The following is a 16421-nucleotide window of genomic DNA, read 5'->3' as shown; positions in this document are numbered from 1 at the left end:
CATCCCTCTGAAGCTACCATTTGCCTAGCAATGGAAAGAGACAGATCCCACAGAAAACTGCACTGGGAAAGTGGTTCAGGGAAAGGGGTAAACACAGCCAGAACCAGGAGATCCAAGGCTGCTATTAACACATCAAATCTAGTACCTCCTCTACTTTAGATTAAGTTTTTTAAATGGAGGTTGAAACGGACCTTTTAAAAAAAAAAAGGGGGGGAGGGCTCTTCAGCATGGTGGTTAGGAGCGGTGGACTCTAATCTGGTGAACTGGGTTTGATTCCCCGCTCCTCCACATAAAGCCAGCTGGATGAGCTTGGGCTAGTTACAGTTCTTTCTCCGCCCCACCTACCTCATAAGGTGTCTGTTGTAGGGAGGGGAAGGGAAGGAGATTGTACGATGGTTTGATTCTCCTTAAAAGGTAGAGAAAGGCAGGGTATTAAAACCAACTCTTCCTCTTCTTATTTCAGGAATGCACTGCAGTATAAACATCCAAAAATGTAGACAGTTCCCCCCTGTATTGTTTATTGGGAAGATTATACTGGTTTTTATTCCATTGTTCTCTAATTTTGTAATCCAGTTTCATTGCACAGTTTGCTGCATACCACTCTTTTATCCTTTTTTTAAAATTCTGTATGCCTCGGGTTTCATGAGCAAGGCAGACTGTAAATGAAGTAAACAAATGAACAAATTAATACATAAGCAGATACTGAGTAAGCAAGCGTGTCCAGTATATAACTGACAGGGCTTTGGCTGGCCCTTAAAAAAACCTAGATTATTTTAATTTCAGAAGCTGATCTTTGGGTTCAACAAGCACGGAAACAGCTTGTACCGCCCAGGGCTGCATAAGTGACAGACTTAACATGGCTCATTGCAGCGCTTCATCCTCAAAAAAATCATCTGCCTAATTAAGTGCAGTCTATTTTCTATTATATCTCCTGTAGTAGCAGCCTGAAATAATTAAGCCTTTTATATCTAAGGAGATGAGTAAGAACTGGAATATAATTAACTTTTTCATTAGTTCAGAGTCACTTTAAACAGATTTTGAAACCCGAGTCTCGTGAACTTTGAAGTCTGGGAAAGGTAACAAGGCTAGCTTGTTATGCCACATATTTTGCTTGCAGGTTGCTTACGATACAATACCTGGAAAAAAGGGACGCTGGCCCTGAGCTCAGTGAAGTGTGCATGTCAGAACAAGCATCTTTAATGGAGCAGGCAGCTCACCTAACTAACTGAGCCCGCCCAAACAACGGAAATGACCAGTTAATCATACCCCTCACCACTGGCCACAAACAAGTTCATGAAAACTGTTGCTTCATATTATAATTTTTCATCATTTATTCAGGCTCTCACAAGGAGAAGCGGAGCTTGCGGCAAGATGGCGGCAGCTGCAGCGGTCACAGCCCTGGAGCTCTGAGGTTTTTATCTTTTTAAAGGTTTTATCTGGTTCACAAGGAGAAGCAAGGGTTTACGTGGGACATCCAAGTCCCAACCGTGACCACAGCAAATCTTGTTCAACCACAGATCTGGCTTTTGAGATTTCATGAGCATTTCACACTTTTGAGCCTGTCTTCCCAGCTATAAGTACTAGAAACTTGATTTCAAAATGTAAAAGGCTCTGTTCTCGGATAGTGGACAGATCTGCAATCCATAAGGAAGCAGCCAGGCAACTGACCAGCCTAGTGTAAGCATTTAGGGAAGTAGCATAGGATTAAAGGGGATGGGAACGGAGCCTTGTTTACTTACGTGAGGGCTCCTTCTGTTCTGGGATTGAAGGCATCTTGCAGACTGTGGGTTTTACATCACGTGCCCAGGGAGGCAAGACTAAAATTCTTCCTTCCTGTCTTCCTGGGCGGAAAACCTCCCAATCCCAGTTTTCGGACTCTCCGAGCTAAAGGAGACAGGTAGGTGCAAGGAACAACAAACACTACAAAAAACAGGTATTATGAACGTGAACCAGAAAACGAGAAACGCTCTGAACCAACAGCATGTAAGGAAAACCCTTTGTCAAGCGCAAGGTGGCGGGCAAAGGAGAATGGCATCATATGATCTGAAGAGAACTAAATTTTGTCTTGCTAAACTGCAGACGTCTTGGAAGTCAATAAACTCTTGGGCGGGCAAGATGCCTTCGATCCCAGAACAGAAAGAGCCCTCACGTAAGTAAACAAGGCTCCGTTCTCGTTCTGGGCTCTCCAGGCATCTTGCAGACTGTTTGATCTCCAAGAGCTAGTTAGTCTGGGTGGGATTATGGCTCTTCCACGACATGCTGCGTCTTCTGCCGAAGGCTGCGTCTGCAGATGCCATAGAGTCTATTTTATAGTGCCTAGTGAAGGTGGACACCGATGCCCAGGTAGCTGCCTGGCAAATGTCCTCCACTGATGCCTGTTTATCAAATGCTGCCGAAGTGGCTGCGCTCCGTACCAAATGAGCTGTGATGCCTACTGGTACCTGGAGTTTACTGGACTTATAGGATTCAGCGATGCATTGTCTAATGGCATAGCTAATAGCTGCCCTAGACATTTTAAGACCCCGGTTGGGGTTGTTGAGGGAAATGAACAAAGAATCTGATCTCCTAATGTGTGATGTATGCTTAATGTATGCCCTGAGAGTCCTTCGTAGGTCTAGCTTATGCCACTCTTTTTCCCTTGGGTGTCTAGGGTTGGGGCAAAAAGATGGAAGGTGAATTTCTGGTTTGCGGTGGAAAATAGAGTTCACTTGGGAATGAAGGTAGGATCGGGTCGTAAGACGACTTTGCCTTATGAAAAACATATAGGCCTTCGTGTACGGACAGTGCACCAAGTTAGGATACCCTTCTAGCCGAGGTGAGTGCTGTCAAGAAGACCGTCTTCATTCTCAACATTTTCAGCGGAATCTCCCTGATGGGTTCAAACGGAGCACGCGTCAGAGCTGACAGGACTACGTTGAGGCGCCATGTAGGGAAACGGTGGATAGGTGGTGGGCTGGTATGAATCACCCCTTTTAGAAAAGACTGAATGTGTGGGTGTCTGGAGGGTGAAATACCGTCAATAGATGGAATAACTGTGGACAGTGCCGCCACCTGTCTACGCAAGATGGCAGCCTTGAGGCCTTGTTCTACTCCATCCTGTAGAAAATCCAAGATCTGGGATACATCAGATTTTAGGGGATCCCTTTTCTTTTTCTTACACCATAGAACGAAGGTTTTCCACGAGTCATATATTCTTCTAGTTGATGGTTTTCTGGATTCGATCATGGTGTTGACCACCCTGAAATTGTACCCTTGACTTAGGAGATTGCTCCGCTCAATTTCCAGGCAGTCAAGCAAAGCCATTGAGGGTCTGGGTGATGTAGGGGCCCCTGGATCAGTAGATCTGGTATCGGGGGTAGTTCCCACAGTTGCCGAATCGATAGCTCCCTGAGGCTGGGGAACCATGGTCTTCTCGCCCAGAAGGGAGCTATTAGTATGTGGCCCTCTCCTTCCTTATCTTTCTGATTACTTTCGGTAGAATGGGGAAGGGAGGAAAGGCGAAGAGGAGTTCCTTGGGCCATGGAGTCATCAGAGCATCCATCCCCTCCGCTCTTGGATGATAGTATCTCGTAAAAAAGCAGGGAAGAAGATGGTTTTCCTCTGAGGAGAACAGGTCCACTGCTGGTTGGCCAAATCTCTCTCCTATTTGTAGGAATATCGATCTGTTGAGGGACCATTCCCCCTCGTCGATGGTCTGACGGCTCAGCCAATCTGCTTGGAGATTTAGGATTCCTCTGATGTGCTCTGCCGAGATGGAAAGAACACTCTTTTCTGCCCATGAGAAAATCAAGGTTGCTTCCCTGTGGAGTTTCGATGACCTGGAGCCGCCCTGCTTGTTTAGATGTGCCTTGGCAGACACATTGTTCATTCGCACAAGAACATGATGGTGCAGGAGTAGATCCTGGAAATGAAGTAGGGCTAGAAGGATGGCTCTGAGCTCGAGGATGTTTATGTGGAGCTTCTTCTCTGCTTTTTTCCAAATTCCCTGAGCGATGTGGGACTGGCATGTCGCTCCCCAACCTTCTAGGCTGGCATCCGTGTAAAGCTGAATTTGATCCTCTGCTAGGAAGAATAGACCTTTGCTGAGGTTCCTCCGATTGCACCACCACAAGAGGCTGGTTTGGAAGTCTTGATTCTAGGAGATAGTCTTGTTGATCTTCCTGGCGATCAGGTGTTGATATGGTTGTAGAAGGCTCTGTAACGGCCTTGAATGAAACCTGGCCCAGGGAACACAACTGAGACAAGACACCATTAAACCCATTAGTTTGGCTAAGAACATGAGTCTCTGCTTCTTGACCTTGAGTAAGGACTGGGCTACAGATCTGATTTTTGAAATCTTGTCTGGTGGTAGGAAGACTAGATTCCTGCTGGTGTCTAAAATGACCCCTAGGTGTTGTAGCCTTTGGGTTGGATTCAGGTGGCTTTCCTCTGAATTTATCAAGAAGCCATGATCTGATAGGATCTGGACTACCCTGTGAGTATGTGCAACGGTCTCTTCCTTGGATTTGGAACAAATCAAGATGTCGTCTAAATAAGGAAAGACTCTGATTCCTTCCTGTCTGAGCATGGCCACTAGGGTTACTAGTATCCTTATGAATACACAGGGAGCTGACCCCAGCCAAAGGGAAGTGCCCTGAACTGAAAGTGTTTCCCCGCGTAGTAGAATCTGAGAAACTTTCTGTGTAGGGGGTGAATGGGGACATGAAGGTAGGCTTCCTTTAGATCCAGTGAAGTCATGAAATCCCCCGGTTGGAGGGCATCTATGATAGATTTTAGTGTTTCCATCCTGAATTTTCTGTATTTTACAGAGCGGTTCAGGTGTTTTAAGTCTAGGATGGCCCTCCAATCCCCGTTTTGTTTTGGTACAGTAAAGAAAATTGAATAGGTCCCCTTGCCAGATTCCAGGGGAGGGACTGGTTCTATGGCCTGAATCTCGGCCAGGTGATTTATGGCCGCCTGAGTCCTTATATGCTTTTCTGAGACCTTAGAAACTTGTCCTTCGGGGTGTGTTGGAATTCTATCAAGTACCCTGAGGAGACAACTTGGGCTACTCATACGTCGGTGTGGGGAGGGGTCCACATATGACTGAAGTTTAGAAGCCTGCCCCCCACTAACAATGGGTTGGCGTCATTGTTTATTATTCTTGGCGAACTTGTCGCCTTTGGCACTGTATTGCTGTTGTCCCTGTTGGGGACGAAAAAACCTGCCCCCTCCCCTACAAAAGGAGCCTCTGTTGTTGCTCCAGGTCCCTCTGCGTTGCTCAGGCTTGAAACGGGAGAGGGAGTGAAATGATCTAAAGCTAGGGTAGGATGAGGATTGTCTCCCATCTTTTCTATAGGATTTTGGAAAAATCTTCTTTTTATCCTTATCCTCTACAAGGATCTTTTCAAGCCTTTCCCCAAATAGCTTTCCCCCTTGAAAAGGGTAGAAAAGTGTGAGGGATTTTGTCTTAAATTCATTTTGCCATGGTCTTAACCATAAGGCCCTTCTAACCGCAATATCAGAAGACCGACCACGGGCTGCAAAGGTCATCGAGTCAAGGGACGTGTCTGCCATAAAGGCAGTAGCCTTTAAGAGCCTATTAAGCCCATCCGCAATCCTGCGGTTCTCCCCTGAGTAGAGCTGTGCTATTTTTCTAATCCAAACTATAGAGGCTCTAGCCATGATGGATGTGGCTGCTGAGGCTTGGATGGCTAGTGCAGAGGAGTCGTGTACCTTTTTGGTCAGGACTCTGCCTTCCTATCCATGGGATCTCTGATATTTCCTAGTCCATCCTCCGCAGGGAGATCTGGGGAGTGGACTGCAGCAACAGGGGCGTCAATTATGGGTGTTTTAAGGAGTTCCATGGCTTGTGGCACCATGGTATACGGTTTCTTGACGTTGGCTGGAAACTGTCTGTTAGCCAGGGGCTTATCTAATTCAGCTCTGACCTGATTTTTGAAAAATTCTGGAAATGGGATAGTATGGTGTTGAGACTGAGATCTGGGAAAGAATTCTTTGGTTCCTTTTTTCCTAGATTTCTTGGCCTCTGGTGCAGGTTCTGGTTCCTCATCTAAATCTGAAGCTACCAGAGCCTTGCTTAATAAGGTCTGGAAATCCTCAGCCCCAAAAAGGCGGGGTTGCTGCTCTTCTAATATTATAGGGGACTCCTCATTGGATTCAAACTCTCCTTCCTCTTTATCATCTCCTTCGGAGTCAGCATAGACTGAGGAGTCATCCTCCTGAGGAGGATTGGGCTGGCCCTGGCCTGTGGCCTTCCTGGCAGCTTTGGTGGGCCACATGCACCTGATGGTGTTTTCACTACCCCTATTTTGTGAAACAGCCTGTTCCCGGGATAAAGGGTTGTTCCCTGGATTAAGCCCCATGTTCCTGAGAAAAGGTGAAATGGAGTCGCTAGAAGCCTGGAGCATTTGTGACTGTCTGTCTAGTACCCCATTAAATAGGTCAAAAGCTTCCCTGCGAGAAAGAGGAGAGTCGGGGTCAGTCACGCTTACGTTACCCCCAGCGTCCGATGATGAGCTCTCTCCCAGCGATCTAGATGCTGTATGAGGCACTTAGTCCGTCTCGCTGCGGCGCATGGCTTTTTTGGCGCCATTTCCAAGCGGCCCGGCAGAGCGCGCTTTTTTTCAGGGCGCTGGGGCCGTCCGCGCCGGATTCCGCGGTACCGCAAAGGCGGCCGTTGGAATTTTCTCTGCGACTCTGCCCTGTCGATGCGACGAGGGCTCGGTCGTTATCTCCCTCGGAGAGGAGTTCCTCCTCCAATTAGCCTCATTCGCCCGCCATCTTGCTCTCCAGAGCGAAGGGGGGGGGAGATCGGGTGGGAGAAGGATTTTTTTAAAAAAAAGGTTAAGGAAAGACAGAACGAAGATGGACAAAAAGGGGTAGAGTGGTGGAGAAGGAAAATCTTTCAAAGAACTGTCTTCTAATGGAGCTGACTGGCGAAGCTGCCTCCCTCTACAAGGCAGGATGGAAACTGGGATCGGGAGGTTTTCCCGCCCAGGAAGAAAGGAAGGAAGAATTTTAGTCCTGCCTCCCTGGGCACGTGATGTAAAACCCACAGTCTGCAAGATGCCTGGAGAGCCCAGTACGAGAACAGCCATGACCATCTAAAATTACCTGTGACCTGGGGGGGTGTACTCCAAAGCAAAGCTATACGTCACAGCAAATGGAAGCAACCCTTAAACTGAATTTTACTTGCCTTGGGCATCTTCCCGTATCAAAAGCTTAGGATGGAAATCCAATACACGAACACATGGAGAATCCCAGAAATGCCACATTCTGCTTTTTTCTGTGCTACTATCAATTCACAGTACACACTAGATACAATTTGCAAACCAAACATCCCACCTTAAACCATAAATACCTCTCACGTGCTCACTGGCCCTGGAAACAAGTTTAGCGCAGCGACTAACAGCCCACTCCTGAAGGGGGGGGCAGTTAGACTTCGACTCACGGAAGCTTCCCAGCCTCTTCCCAGAACTGTTCCACCAGGCCTATGGTTAAGGTCAGCTATGGTTTTACTATCAATGCTGGCGTCCCAGCGTGGTGTAGTGGGTAAGAGCGATGGTTTGTAGCAGTGGAGTCTGATCTAGGGAACCGGGTTTGATTCCCTACTCCTCCACATGAGCAGCGGATGCTAATCTGGTGAATTGATTTGTTTTCCCATTCCTACACATGAAGCCAGCTGGGTGACCTTGGGCTAGTCCCACTCTCTCAGCCCCACCTACCTCACAGGGTGTCTGTTGTGGGGAGGGGAAGGGAAGGTGATTGTAAGCCGGTTTGATTCTTCCTTAAGTGGCAGAGAAAGTCGGCATATAAAAACCAATTATTCTTCTTTACCTGCTGCTGCCAAATAACCGCCTGCGGGCCAAATACTGTGGCCTTATATGACAACTCTATGCGCCATTTGTAATTCTGATTTTAATCATTGCCTATATTTGCTAAGCTTATTCTGCCTACTCTCAAAAGCAGGACTGCCAACAAAAATTTTGGCCGCAGTAAGAAAATCTGTATGGAGCTATCCCGACACACAACCAACTTGCCAGTTCTGATCACTGCTGTGGACACTTAGAGCAGGACAAGAGTGTTAAAAAATGGATGAGGCTGGAAAGAAATGAGCACGCTCCTCCCTCTTCTGCTGTGTTACCACAACCACCCCACATAGTTTTTAAAAGTTCACACATAGACACTTGATTGCTTGGTAGGTGAGCCCCCCCCCCATGCCAAACTCTGTCTCCTTCCTCAGTCTTTGCGCATAATGCTCTCTTCATGACTGCTCATAGGGATCCGTTCTTTTACCCTAATTTTTCAAAGCTACAGTTCCTAAATTAGGAAAACACAAAGACAGCGACACACACGCCCAGCCCTCTGGACATTTGTTTGCCATTTCAAAAGATGATTTATTTAATAATTGGTAGAAACAGGTCCACGGAAAAGAAACTGCACTATTAAATTGCTAGTTCAAAGCAGAACCAACCTTTTTGCCTCAGGGGACGAGTTTCTTTTACTTATGCTTTATAATCCAGGAGCTTGTTTACAAGCTAAAATGCCATACATACAAATATCACCAAGTTGTGGTTTATTGTTGCTAATCACGGAGGGTCTGGGCTGCCTCAAAACTCGATTTTTGTGGTGGCGGAAAGTAAAATTGTATCTGAAAACCAACAGCACCCCCTGCTGACTCCAAATTAATTTACTGAGCACAATAGATTAAAAATTCCACAAATCCTTTTCTGAATACTAATAAAATTTACAACCTATTAAACCAAGCCAAAATGCACATCCTCTTCTGCAACACAAAAGATTTCTAACTAAATATAACAGTTTATTTGCTATGAGTTTTGGGGTGTCAGGCATAAAGTGGCCATGGGAATAATGTACAATTAAAATAATACAATGCTTTTAAAAATAATCTAGCAAGACCATGATGGAAACAGAACAAGAAACAAAATCCATATTATTTGAAAAGGAAAAGAAGATTTTGTTCTTTTTACAGCCTTCTGTTTGGTTGAGCTCATGTGGTATGGTGGTGAGACTAAGACTGGGGAGGCCCCCAGGTTCAAATCCAAGTCAGCCATGAAACTCACTAGGGGATCTTGGGTAGATGCTCAACCCCACTTATTTCAGAGTACTTGGAGCAGAGATTACTATGAATGCTGCCTTTTCTGCCTTGGAGGAAGGGTGGGATATTAAAAAAAAACCTGTAATATCGAACTGTCAGTGTAGTGTAGTGGTTAAGAGCGGTGGTTTGGAGTGGTGGGCTGTGATCTGGAGAACTGGGTTTCATTCCCCATTCCTCCACATGAGCAGCGGACTCTAATCTGGAGAACCGGGTTTGATTCCACGGTCTAAAATTTGCAAAACCTGAGCAAGGCTGTCAACAATAAGACATTTTGGAGGTCATGAATTCATAGGGTCACCATCAGTCAGAAGCAACTTGACTGCACAAAACACACATAAGCTCCACTGTGGTTTCCAGGTACTGGTGAAGCACACCATCACAACCTAGGTGCTAGAAAACTGTTTATAATAATAGAAGAAGAGATTCTCTAGAAATCTCTCCTTTTCTTATGCTTGTGTAGAACTGCAGAAAACACAGTCTTGTATGAGGAGCAGCCTGAAGCTGCATCAGTTGCGAGGGCTCTTCCAGATGTGTGTGTGTTAAGTGCCGTCAAGTCGCTTCCGATTCATGTGACCCTGTGAATCAATGTCCTCCAAAGTGTCCTATCCTTAACAGCCTTGCTCAGATCTTGCAAATTGAGGGCCGCGGCTTCCTTTATAGAGTCAATCCATCGCTTGTTGGGTCTTCCTCTTTTCCTGCTGCCTTTAACTTTTCCTAGCATGACTGTCTTTTCCAGTGACTCTTGTAGTCTCATGACGTGAACAAAATACAATAGCCTCAGTTGAGTCATTTTAGCTTCTAGGGTCAGTTCAGGCTTGATTTGATCAAAAACCCACTGATTTGTTTTTTTTGACAGTCCAGGGTATCCGTAACACTCTCCTCCAACACCACATTTCAAAGGAATCTACTTTTTTCCTATCAGCTTTCTTTATTGTCCAGCTTTCACACCCATACATAGTAATAGGGAATACGATGGCATGAATTAACCTGATCTTGGTTGCCAGTGACACATCCTTACACTTAAGAATCTTTTCTACCTCCTTCATGGCTGCCCTTACCAGTCTCAATTGCCTTCTGATTTCTTGGCTGCAGTCTCCCTTTTGGAACAGAAAGTCTTCAACAATTTCAATTTCCTCATCGTCAACCTTAAAGTTGTGTAATTCTCCTGTAGTCATTACTTTTGTTTTCTTGATATTCAGCTGCAGCCCTGCTTTGGCACTTTCTCTTTTAATTTTCAGCAGTAGTCGTTTCAAGTCTTCGCTATTTTCTGCCAGTAACGTAGTATCATTGGCATATCTCAAATTGTTAATGTTCCTCCCTGCAATTTTCACTCCACATTCATCTAAATCTAATCCAGCTTTACTAATGATATGTTCTGCATACAGATTGAAGAGGTAGGTAAATAAAATACATCCCTGTCTAACACCTTTGCCAACTGGAAACCATTCTGTTTCTCCATATTCTGTCCTAACCGTGGCCTCTTGTCCAGAATACAGGTTGTGCATCAAAATGATCAGATGTTGTGGCACACCCATTTCCTTTAAAACCAGCCGTAGCTTTTCGTGATCCACACAGTCAAAAGCTTTGCTGTAATCTAGGAAACACAAGCTGATTTTCTTCTGAAATTCTCTCGTATGCTCCACTAACCAACGTAAGTTTGCAATTTGATCTCTAGTGCCTCTTCCTCTTCTGAATCCAGCTTGAACATCAGGCACTTCTCGTTCCATATATGGTAACAGTCTTTGTTGTAGGATTTTGAGCATCATTTTACTTGCATGAGAAATTAATGCAATGGTTCGATAGTTGCTGCAATCTGTGACATCTTCTTTCTTGGGATGGGCCATTGTTTTGTTTTCCATATCTGTTGGCATATTCTTGTCAAGATTTTAATGGACTCCATTTCTGTGGCTTGGAATAGCTCTATTGACCTCCTATCTGCTCCTGGTGATTTGTTTCTCCCAATTGCTCTCAGTGCAGCTTTCACTTCACTTTCTAATACCGTAAGTTTTTTTTCAAAAGATTCTTCTTGGAAGGAATCTGTCATCCTTTCATCTCTTCTGTATAGTTCTTCAGTGTATTGTTCCCACCTGTCAGATAGGCTCTCCGCCGGCCCCGGAGATAAACAAGATGGTTTCCCCCACAGACAAAATGGGGTCCTTTTGCACTCCAGCCCTCTCCGTTTGCACCTGGTCTCCTGCCCAAGATCTGCAGCTCAATGGAGACCCACCCCGGTAATGGCTGATCTGATACCAGGTCCCGCAAAACAATACTGGGAGCCCGGGAAGATCAGCCACTTAACGCACGCATTTTACTCTGAATACTTTTTGCTCAAGTCGTTACCGGTAGTTTGCTTCGGTATTGTACTTTTGTTTCCAATAATCCAATCAACCCCATTGTATCCACCCTATATATGTCTCTGTATGCCCCATACCTGTATGCTAGCCTTAAGTCTTTGACCTGCTGAAATCGCTGTTATTCTGAAATAAACTTTTAACTCGCTGCTTCGGCTGGAGGAAAGTTATTGCCTGGAACGCATCAACTTGCCGAGGCCTGACGCCACCTCTTCTTTATTTTGTCCTGTTCATTTAATGTATTTACATGTTGATCGTTCAGCATGCCTAACCGTGCCTTTATCTAAATGACTGTATCGTTAGAAGTAGAGGAGTTGTTTTTTATATGCTGACTTTCTCTACCACTTAAGGAAGAATCAGACCTGCTTACAACCCCTTCCCTTCCCCTCCCCACAACAAACACCCTGTGAGGTAGGTGGGGCTGTGACTAGCCCAAGACACCTGTGACTTGCCCAAGATCAACCAGCTGGCTTCATGTGTAGGAGTGGGGAAACAAATCCAGTTCACCAGATTAGCCTCCGCCATTCATGTCGAGGAGCGGGGAATGAAACCTGGTTCTCCAGATCAGAGTCCACCACTCCAAACCACCACACCACACTGGCTCTGAAGAAGAAAAAAGGCATCGCTGCTGACCTACAGTGCTTTCCAATCTTCCTGCCCAAGGAAAGACAGCCAGGGACAAGTTAGAGGAGCAGTGACAGTTTGGGAGCCAGCCATTCCCCCCTGCATTTCCAGCATTCCCAGAATACTCTGTATTCCAATCAATACACCTACACTGTGTTAAACAAAACAGATTCACGCAAGTGAGAGTTCAATAGGAGTGTTATACATTATTAAAAGTTTATACATTGATTTACAGGGCCAGATTTTTCTGCTGACATGCTTTCAGTGAAGAAAAAAAAATCAATGGCGCTGCCTTGGCAGAGAACCTGACCCATTTGCATGTAATGGGATTTTAAAATAATCCCATACTTAAAGAAACAGCTTTCATTTGAGCACTTCTGAGCTCTGGGTAATAAATCACTTTACATGGCTTTTTTGTTAAATGGTTTTAAAAGCTTGCAAGATTCCAGTGAAATCAGCAAGAACATAACACAGGATTGACAGAGGGGGAATCCTTTCATTGCTTTCCTTTACATTAAAGGCGAATGCCTGACTCACAAATGCAGTAACGAACCCTTGATCACTCAAGGTATAATGAGAGTCAATTAAATCAGTGAAAAAGGCACTTGTTCTAAGGCACCATGGGGAGAGGTCGTACTGGGCCCCCCAGCATCCCTGTCAACCGCAGTCATTGCAAGCCCAGAAAAAAAATGGGTTTTGAGGACACACACACACACCCGCGCCAGCCCGTTCCATCAGATCTGCAAGCTCAGTTGTTTCCTAGGGCCTTCTCACTAAGATCTAAAAAGTCACAGGCTTGGAGCTTCTTCAAGCAACTCATCTCTGGGACGAGGAGAGCTCCCTTTCTCACATGCTGTTTGGTATTTCAGACTTAACCCGTCTAGTTAGACTCTGCCTTTGCTCTAGGCCCATATTCTTGCTTGGACTAACTACAGGTTGAGTATCCCTTATGTTGGGGGGAGGGGGGAGGGGGGAGGGGGGGAGAGAGAGAGAGAGAGAGAGAGAGAGAGAGAGAGAGAGAGAGAGAGAGAGAGAGAGAGAGAGAGAGAGAGAGAGAGAGAGAGAGAGGTATCTTGGGGATGGGACCCAAATTCATTTATGTTTTGTATATATTTATCTATACACTTTATACACATAGCCTGAATGTTATTTTAAACAACATTTTTAATAATTTTGTGTACGTTGAACCATCAGAAAGCAATCTCACCAGACTTCAGAGAGGCCGGGCGGCATGGATGTGAGTCCGATCTGCATGGCCCGGCCTTTCAGAAGTCAGGAAAGGCTGGGCAGCGCAGATCTTCCTGCATGGATTGGTAGTCTTCTAAGCCCCAGACCTGGTTGGCAGAGCACACCCCGCAGGGAGCCAGAATGGTGTAGTGATTAAGAGCGGTGATTTGGAGAAGTAGACTCTGATCTGGAGGACTGGGTTTGATTCCCCACTCCTCCACATGAACGTCAGAGGCTAATCTGGTGAACTGGATTTGTTTCCCCACACCTACACATGGAGCCAGCTGGGTGACCTTGGGGGACTTTGGGCTAGTCACACTCTCTCAGCTCCACCTACCTCACAGGGTGTCTGTTGTGGGGAGGGGAAGGGAAGGTGATTATAAGCCGGTTTGATTCTTCCTTAAGTGGCGGAGAAAGTCGGCATATACAAAACAACTCTTTTTCTTCAATGGGTGACTGAGTACACATGTGTGAAGCAGCCTGATGATTGTTTTTTCAAATGGCCAACTATTTTGGTTTCCCTCACTGACAGGAGCATCTGTTAGGAAACAGTTTTTCCCCATGTCGATATACAAGAAAACTAAACCCAGCAGACACCAGCAAGAGATTTTTGTTTAATGAATTTATAAACTGGAATGAGAGACTGGGGCTGCTGAGATGTCCAAAGGGACAGGGTTCACCAGCAGTCACTACTTTGTGAAGCAATTTGGCTGAAGGAATCCTTATCGATTTCCCATAACCCTCAACTCAGCGGCAACTAAAGAACTTTAACTATAGAAGCAACTTAATTGTGCAGTCTCTGATTTTCAGTTAGACACTTATAAACAGCACACAAAAAAATCAATAAACGTCTCCCAACTTATTAAGTCACTCTGACAGTTGAGGTCATTAACTCCACAGCACAGAAAGCAAGTGCTTTTCACTCATGCCAATAACAGTCCCTGTACTGCAAAAATCAGTCTTGCACCTTAAAGACTAATGGATTTATTACAGCGTAGGCTTCCCCAGACTAGCTTTCCTAATATACAAGCAGGGCCTACTAAAGCAGAGAGACAGACTAAGCAAACGCAATAAGATTCAGGAGAGGGGAGGGGCTGTGGCTCTGTGCTTGGCATGCAGAAGGTCCAAGGTTCAATCCCCGGCATCTCCAGTTAAAGGGACTAGGCAGGTAGGAGATGTGAAAGACCTCTGCTTGAGACCCTGGAGAGCCGCTGCCAGTCAGGGTGGACAATACTGACTTTGATGGACCAGTATTAGGCAGCTTCATGTGTTCATGGTACAGAAACCACCTCTTCACACAGTGCCCAATTAACGTATGGAACAAGCCACCACAAGATGTGGTGGTGGCCACTGGCTCATACAGCTTTACAAAGGGGATTAGACAAATTTATGGAGGAAGTTCTACTAATGGCTCTTAGCTATGAGAGCTCAATGCAAATGGTGTGCTCAGAGGCAACCAAGCTCATTTACGCACAAAGCTGCCTTATATTGAATCAGACACTTGGTCCATCAAAGTCAGGTCTTCTCAGACCAATATCGTCTCAGGGTGAGATCTTTCACATCATCTGCTACCTGATCCCATTAACTGGAGACAATAGGGACTGAACCTGGGACCTTCTGCATACCAAGTAGATGCTCTACCACTGAGCCACAGCCCCTTTCATAGCTGTGTATACAAGGTACAGAATATGTACAATCACCTGTTGATTGTCGATCCCCTACTCCTGAGTTTCTCAGAAGTCTCTGGCAAGCTTCTGCTGGATGCTTGACTAGCTAGATCCTTGGTCTGGTAAGGTACTTAATTTATTAAAACACAAGCTCAAGGTATCACAAATATCATTCCAATGCAGATACTATTATCCCCACAGTCATTTTCACTTGGGGTAGCTAGACCTCAACCACTACAATGGAAAAAGAGCCATCTTATGAAGCTGAATAAATCTAACCTTCTCAGAGAGATGGAAAAGTACTGAAGCCGGTGCCTGGCTGTCTGCAATCAGGGAGATAATAGACAAGGTGTCTGACACAGAAGAAAGGGCCTCGGTAAGGAAGCCCTAAGGGATTGCAGTGGTAACCACAATGTTCCAAAAAATTCTAGCCAGAAGCCACCCAAATTAAGAGGCAGTTGTGAAACCTTTCTTTATAATTCAATTGGTTAGTTGTTGCTGCGATGCAGGTCCAGAGGATTGGTCACCAGCCCTCTCCCCACATAGGTTACAAGTAGAAGGCACAGACTAGCATGTTTCTGTGTGTTCACCCATCTTAATCTGTGTGTCTGATGCTTTGGGAGTCACAAGCGCTTCCAGGCAAATTCCTCTAATTCATTTAAATCACTTTTTAACTCTGAGATAATAGTTTAAGAACATAAGAAAAGCCATGCTGGATCAGATCAAGGTCCATCAAGTCCAGCAGTCTGTTCACAGTGGCCAACCAGGGGCCTCTAGAAAGCCCAAACAAGATGAGTGCAGCAGCATTATCCTGCCTATGCTCCACAGCACCTAATATAATAGGAATGCTCCTCTGATCCTGGAGAGAACAGGTATGCATCATGACTAATATTCATTTTCACTAGTAGCCATGGATAGCCCTATCCTCCATGAACATGTCCACTCCCCTCTAAAAGCCTTCCAAGTTGGCAGCCATCACTACATCCTGGGGCAGGGAGTTCCACAATTTCATTATGCATTGTGTGAAGAAATACTTCCTTTTATCTGTTTTGAATCTCTCACCCTTCAGCTTCAGCATATGACCCTGCACTCTAGTATTATGAGGGAGAAAAGCTTCTCCCTTTCCACTCTCTCCATACAATGCATCATTTTATAGACCTCTATCATGTCTCCCCTTAAGCACTTTCTTCCCAAGCTAAACAGCCCTAAGCATTTTAACCGCTGCTCAGGCAACTGCTCTAGCTCCCTGATCATTTTGGTTGCTCTTTTCTGCACCTTCTCAAGCTCTGTAATATCCTTTTTTAGGTACAGTGACCAGAACTGTACACAGTATTCCAAGTGTGGTCTCACCACAGATTTGTACAAGGGCAGTATGATAGCAGCAGTTTTATTCTCTATTCCTCATCTAATTATGCCTTCCCCATAAAGCTT

At 45.4% G+C, this 16421-nt stretch overlaps 1 protein-coding gene across 1 annotated transcript in view; it reads right to left on the bottom strand.

The window, feature by feature from the left end:
* The window catches only part of BRIP1 (BRCA1 interacting helicase 1), a 189686-nt gene that overhangs the window by 166810 nt on the left and 6455 nt on the right, over positions 1-16421 (bottom strand). The window lies entirely within an intron of this gene.

The sequence above is a fragment of the Euleptes europaea genome, chromosome 19 (genome assembly GCF_029931775.1).
Source record: "Euleptes europaea isolate rEulEur1 chromosome 19, rEulEur1.hap1, whole genome shotgun sequence".
In the NCBI taxonomy this organism is placed as follows: Eukaryota; Metazoa; Chordata; class Lepidosauria; order Squamata; family Sphaerodactylidae; genus Euleptes; species Euleptes europaea.
The sequence above is the reverse complement of the archived record's forward strand: the minus strand, read 5'-3'. Positions and strand labels throughout refer to the sequence as shown.